The following is a 6994-nucleotide window of genomic DNA, read 5'->3' on the forward strand; positions in this document are numbered from 1 at the left end:
ATTCATTGCACTAAGGGGTTCTGAGCATACCTCTGCACTGCCAGATTTTTCACAGAATGTCCAAAGGCTTGGACCATACTTTTGTTCAGTTTCACAATGTATTTCTATTTGTCTGGTAAATCACGGTGGTGATCCAAGGAGTTAGGTCAGTAAATAGATGACATGACATTTCAGTTTCCATCCTCATATCCTTCAGTAATTGTCAGCTGAAACACACAATGTTGATGTAACACGCCTTCATTTGTAACAGCGATTTTTGAAATATGTCCGTATATGTGACCCATCCCCCCTTTTACAGCCTTAGTACAGGTTCCTTGCACTAATAGGTTGAGAGGGATGGTTCTGAGGTATAACTGCACTGCATGCTATCTATATATATATATGTATATATATATATATATATATATATATATATATATATATATATATATATATATATATATATATATATATATATATATATATTTTTTTTTTTTCTTCCTTTATATTTTTATATATGTATATCTATATTACGCCCCTTCTTTTGCATATATATGTTTCATCAGACACACACACACACACACACACACACACACACACACACACACACACACACACACATGCATACACACACACACACACACACACACATATATATATATATATATATATATATATATATATATATATATATATATATATATATATATATATATATATATATATATATATATATATATATATATGTTTATATACAAGACATGAATGGCTCCACAAAGTTTTCTCCCTAATGTTGTATGCCTCTATTGCATGATATGTTTGAAAAAGCAACACTAATTCATATAGCTCTAATGGTGTAGTAGTAAGTTCCTTTGACCTTTAGTGTTCAGGATTATGGGTGTGACACCTGGCTTTGCTGTTTTTTTTCATTAATGTTAAAGGACCAGGCTGCATGATATGCTTGTTAAAGCATTGTGCAAGCCGACAGCTCAGATGGAGTAGTGGTATTTTGCTTTGATTGTAGAGAAAAGCATCCTGGGTTCGAGACTTGACAATGTTGACTATTTTGTTGCTGGGCAGAACAAGGTCTGATGGATACAGAGTGATTAAGGCACATTTAAGCATAATATACTTATATTTTTTATTATAGAATAATATTTATATACACATGATTTTACATTTACCTTCCATGACATCCACCTATGTGCTTTCATTAAATTATATTCTCTTGTGTATACTGTATGGAGCACTTATGTATATATGGGGGGGGGGTTCACATCTTTTCTACACTGACATCTCACTTTTGGAACTGCTACACTACCCTAGTTGAAAAAAGAAAAAGGTGTTAAATAATTTAAGTTTACTAAAATAATGTTAACTCTACTTTCACATAGGAAAATAATTTGCTTGCCTTAGTACTTGAACTGTGAACACCTGCATGTAAAGGCTACAACTCTAACCACTACACTCTCTCAGCCTGGAAATTTCATTTATTTGCATTTAGCTCCTATGGGATGTTTAAGCTTTGTTAGTGGATGGTCATAACATGCACACCCACTTAGCTACACTTAAACATTTCTTTGGCTATTAAAAAAAAAAAAAATATATATATATATATATATATATATATATATATATATATATATATATTATACTTTTAGGTTATATGCATGTCAGGCGCTAGGATCCACCAGATAACACAAGCACTCAGGTCACTCCAAGGCAAGTACAAATATGACTCAGTCATTGTCCATGCTGGTGTGAATGACCTGAGATGTACCTCCCTGGACTACATGAAAAGAGACATAGCGGAGCTCTCTGAGCATGTAGCCCAGGCCGGTATGACTCTGACCTTGAGTAGCATCTTACCCTCACCAAGAATGATGCCACAATATGAAGACGAGATGATCAATTTCAACAATTGGCTTGAGTATTGGTGTCATTCAAAGGGGATCCAACAATGCCTGTCAGCGTGGGATGACATGCTCGACAAGCCATGATGCTTCGCTAGGGACGGCTTGCACCTGTCACCCCTGGGATTTTGGATATTGGCAAAGGCTCTTGCTACCCCCATAGTGCCTTTTTTAGGCAAGGCTCGAAAGACAAACCCACCTCCATAGGTATCACAAGGGATAAGAAACTAAGAGTAATGCTACTCAACGCCAGAAGTCTAAACCTCAAGATGCACACACTCGAAACTCTCCTTAACATGGAGAACATCGATATCGGTGCAGTAACAGAAACCTGGTTCAAGGCTCCCGAGAGCACCCCAGCACTACCAGGTTATACCTCATACCATGCTTTTCGGCCCCAAAACTTGGACCAAACCACAAAAGGAGGGGGAGTATCAATATTCGTCAAAGATACCCACACCTCCAGGTTGGTGGCACAGCACAAAGCATCAGAGACTATCCATGTGCAACTAACAGTGGTTAAAACTGCCTTCCAGTTTATAGCCTGCTACAGACCACCCTCCCAAACCCAGGAACCCCACTCGGCCTTCCTGAGAACACTGGAAAATATGAAGGTCTCTCCAAACACCATTATATTGGGTGACTTCAACTACCCAAACATAGACTGGGAGCATTACTCTAGCTCATAGGTTCGTAGGTTCATAGGTAGATACTAGGCTATCTGCTCTAGGGCATTTATAAGCCTAGCCAGAGTGTATTGGCTTCCGCCTCCCTATTAGATTAGCCTACTGTGCCTCTGTAAAGTAGGTCACAGAAGGTACCCTTTTAAGATTAGTTTACTGTGCCTCTGTCTAGCAGGGACACAGAAGAGATCCCAGGGGTGAATTTGCGATTTCCCATCCACACGTCCAGATTTCGCTTGAAGAGGGTCAGCAAGGGGCTATGTCTAACATGAATTGGGATTCTATTCTAGAGTGAGGGGAGCCTCTGGGAAATTAATCTGTCCCTCCAGCATGTCCTATTTATTTTTGTGCTGAGGTTTAGGTCCCTGGAGTGTGTAGCTCTAAGGGACTTGGATTTTTTGAGGTGGAGCATGTCCATTAATTCTGGGTTTGACATGGCTTTGTACGTCAAGTCTAGATCGCCTCTGAATAGGTGGTAAGCAACTGAGTAGAGCTGGAGTTTCTTTAGTCGAGCTGCATAGGACATCTACCCATGATCCTCTTGGTGAGGTACGTTTGGGGTCTCTCCAGTTGCTGCAGGTGTCGGGTAAGGTACATCCCAAAAGGGGCATTGTATTCAATTATGGGCCTGATGAGTGATGAGTAGAGGGGCACAATGACCTCTCTTGATCTAGATGCGAACCCTTTCGTGATAAGGTGGGCTATACAGAAGGTCTTTCTAACCACTTTGGCAACGTGATTATCAAAGGAGAGATTACTATCTACGTTTGTCCCCAAATCTCTAATTACTTCTTCCGTACTTTGTGGGAACCTTGTTTTTCCCAAAGGGGATGACTATGCACTTTTTAGCATTTAGCTTGAGGCCGTGGCTCTGGCACCAAGCATCCGTCTCTGTGAAACCCTTTTGGAGGATGCTTGTGTCAGCTGGAGATTCGATTATGGCCCCCAGTTTGCAGTCATCTGCGAACTTTGTCAGCCATAATCCCCCCGTGTTAGCCTGAACCTCAGAGAAGTATATACCGAGCAAGAGATGTCCCAGGACTGAGCCCTGTGTGACCCCATTTGTAACTGGTTTGGATTCGGACATGGCACCTGCGATTCTGACCATGTGGGTTCTATCTCTGAGCCAGTTTGCAACCCATCTTGTGATATAGGGGTTGATATTTAAGCTGGTAAGCTTATTTATGATGCCCGAGTGGGGTATTGTGTCGAAGGCTTTTTCAAGGTCCAGGTAGGCTGTGTGGACTACCTTACCCTCATGTATGGTTTGGTAACTGTTTCAAAGAAATCAACTAGATTTAAGAGGCAAGATCTGCCCTTAACAAAGCCGAAATGGGTAGGGTCCAGTGTCTGGAGGCTCCCAATATCTTTTTTTATGAGTTCCATGATAATACGCTCCATAGCTTTACAGACCAGACTAGTCAGGCTTATGGGGCGATAGTTTCCAGGGTCCATTGTGGCAACACCTTTGTGGGACCACTGTAGCTGTACGCCATTCTTTGGGTACATATCCTGTAGTAAGGCTATGTTTGAACAGTGACTTAATGTGAGGGTTCAGTTCTTCTTGGAGCTCGTGTAAGACACAGTCCAGGACACCGTCCGGTCCCATAGATGCTGTGTTTTTTGCTTTGGAGAGCGCAACTTTCACCTGTGTATCTGTGATTTCAGGGAAAAAGGCAACCTCCTTTGAGCTGGAATTGAACCAGCGACCTAAGGATAACTTGGGTACTCTCTACAGTCCTCCGGTCTACCAGCTGAGCTATCGAAGGGATAAAAATTTTGAAGGGAAACACGTGGAAACCACTCCCCAACCTGCATTATGTAGTGGAACCACTCCCCGCCCTAAATTATGTAGCGCCGACCCAATAATGTGGTCAGAGGTGCCCAAACACCTGCGTCTGTGTACACAGGTAGAATGTTAAACTCTGTACTAACTCTGTCCATGTGCTACATCTGATCTTTGAACAGTGCCAGGGCAGTTCTAGTCACCAGTCAGCCGAGCCTAAACCCGGACCAGCACATGAACACCCTAGCCCAAAGGTTCCTAGAATTTATAAACTCAAATGCTATGGAACAATTTGTTAACACTCCCACAAGAGGGGAAAACATACTGGACATGATCATCACCAACATGGGGACTCTATGCTCCAGACCAGAAGTGTATCCCTCACTGGTAAAATCAGACCATAAACTAATCTCACTAGATATTCACATCCTGACCCCACCCCCTGGCCAGAAAACCACAGTGAAAAACTTCTCTAAAGAAAATTTTACACTCCTCCTTCAAAACCGAGGTGGAATCCTTCAAAGCCCCCGGGCCTGTGGAAAATACGGCCCAAACAGCAGAATCCTTTATAAATGCATTCTATGAACACCTTCAGGAATGCATGGATGATGCAATCCCAAATAAAATCAAGACCCAATCCTCCAAAGGCAGATGTCCTGTCTGGTGGACCCCAGCAATAAACAAACTATACAATAGAAGGAGGAAGCTACTACATGATAGAGCAAAATCCCAAAAAGGGAAGGCATCTCCGATCAGTATTAGCAAAAAACTATGGGCACTCATTAAATCGTCTAAGGCCTGCTTCAAGAGAAAAATTGCACAGGACACTAAGGATAATCACAAGGCTTTCTTTAGTTATGTTAGGAACCTGGGTGGGAATTCCCAGATATGCTCAGAATTAGTCCAAAATGACAAGAAATACACCAACCCCACAGACATTGCCAACATCCTAGCTGATAGGTTCAGCACAAACTTCTCCCCCCTCTCCCCACCAAAAGGGCAAATATCTATCCCAGCAGAGTGCTGCCCCCCTGACATCTCAGATGCTCAGGTAAGAGCCGCCCTCTCCAAAGCAAAAAATACAGCATCAATGGGACCAGACGGTGTTCCAGGATGCGTCCTACATGAACTCCAAGAAGAGCTAAACTCAAACATAATCTCAGCCTTACTACAGGATATGTACCCAAAGAGTGGTGTACAGCAACAGTGGTCCCTCTCCGCAAAGGTGGTGCCTCAGTGGATCCTGGAAACTATTGCCCCATAAGCCTGACTAGCTTGGTCTGCAAAGCTATGGAATGGATCATCATGGACCTCATAAATAAAGATATTGGGGACCTACAGACACTGGATCTTACCCAGTTCGGCTTTGTTAAGGGCAGATCCTGCCTCTTAAACCTGGTCAAATTCTTTGAAACAGTCACCAAGGCCATTGACGAGGGGAAGGTGGTCCACACAGCCTACCTGGACCTCGCAAAAGCCTTCAATACAATACCCCACTCGGGCATAATAGATAAGCTCATCAGCTTAAATATAAACCCCTATGTCACTAGATGGGTCGCAAACTGGCTCAAAGACAGAACCCACATGGTTAGAATTGCTGGAGCCATGTCAGACTCCAAACCAGTTACAAGTGGCGTCCCACAAGGCTCAGTCCTGGGACCTCTCTTGTTCGGTATATATTTCTCAGAAGTACAGGCCATCACGGAAGGACTGTGGCTGACCAAGTTCGCAGATGACTGCAAACTGGGTGCCATAATTGACTCTCCAGCCGACACAAGCATCCTCCAAAAGGGCCTCATAGAAACAGACAACTGGTGTCAGAGCCATGGCCTTAAGCTAAATGCCAAAAAGTGTATAGTCATCCCCTTTGGCAAAAACAAAGTGCCCACAAATTACCACATAGGTGGTAATCCATTAAGTACAGAAGAAGTGATTAGGGACCTGGGGACACAAGTTGATAGCAATCTCTCATTTGACAACCACGTGGCCAAAGTGGTTAGAAAAACATTTTATATAGCCCACCTAATCATGCAGGGATTCACATCTAGATCAGGGGAGGTCATCGTGCCTCTTTGCTCATCCCTCATCAGGCCCATAATTGAGTACATTGCCCCTTTTGGGATGTACCTTACCAGACACCTGCAGCAACTGGAAATACCCCAAAAGTACCTCACCAAGAGGATCAAAGGGCTCAAACAGATGCCATATGCTGCCCGGTTAAAGAAACTCCAGCTCTACTCAGTGGCATACCGCCTGCTCAGAGGCAATCTGTGCCTGACATATAAAGCCATGTCCATCCCTGAATTAATGGACATGCTGCACCTCAGAAAATCCAAATCCCATTGAGCTATGCGCTCGAGAGACTTGAACCTCAGCACTGAAATAAATAGGACATGCTGGAGGGACAGATTCATAACCCAGAGGCTCCCTTCACTCTGGAATAAAATCCCAGTCCAGGTTAGGCAGAGTCCCTCATTGACTCTCTTCAAGAGGAATCTTGATGAGTGGATGGGAGATCGTAGGTTTACCCTGGGTATCACTTCTGTGGCAGTGTTAGACAGAGGCACAGTATACTAACCTTGAAAAAGGGCATAGCAAAATTAATCTAAAAGGGTGGCGAAAGCCAAACACAC

General features: G+C 43.1%; 1 non-coding gene across 1 annotated transcript; it reads right to left on the reverse strand.

The window, feature by feature from the left end:
• Window positions 1-4257: 4257 nt before the first annotated feature.
• On the reverse strand, window positions 4258-4344 carry TRNAY-GUA. Its single transcript is given in 2 exon segments — window positions 4258-4293; window positions 4308-4344. It is a non-coding gene; the product is annotated as a tRNA-Tyr (tRNA).
• Between the last annotated feature and the right edge of the window lie 2650 nt (window positions 4345-6994).

Source organism: Protopterus annectens, chromosome 2.part1 (assembly GCF_019279795.1).
Source record: "Protopterus annectens isolate FY-2018-M chromosome 2.part1, PAN1.0, whole genome shotgun sequence".
In the NCBI taxonomy this organism is placed as follows: Eukaryota; Metazoa; Chordata; order Ceratodontiformes; family Protopteridae; genus Protopterus; species Protopterus annectens.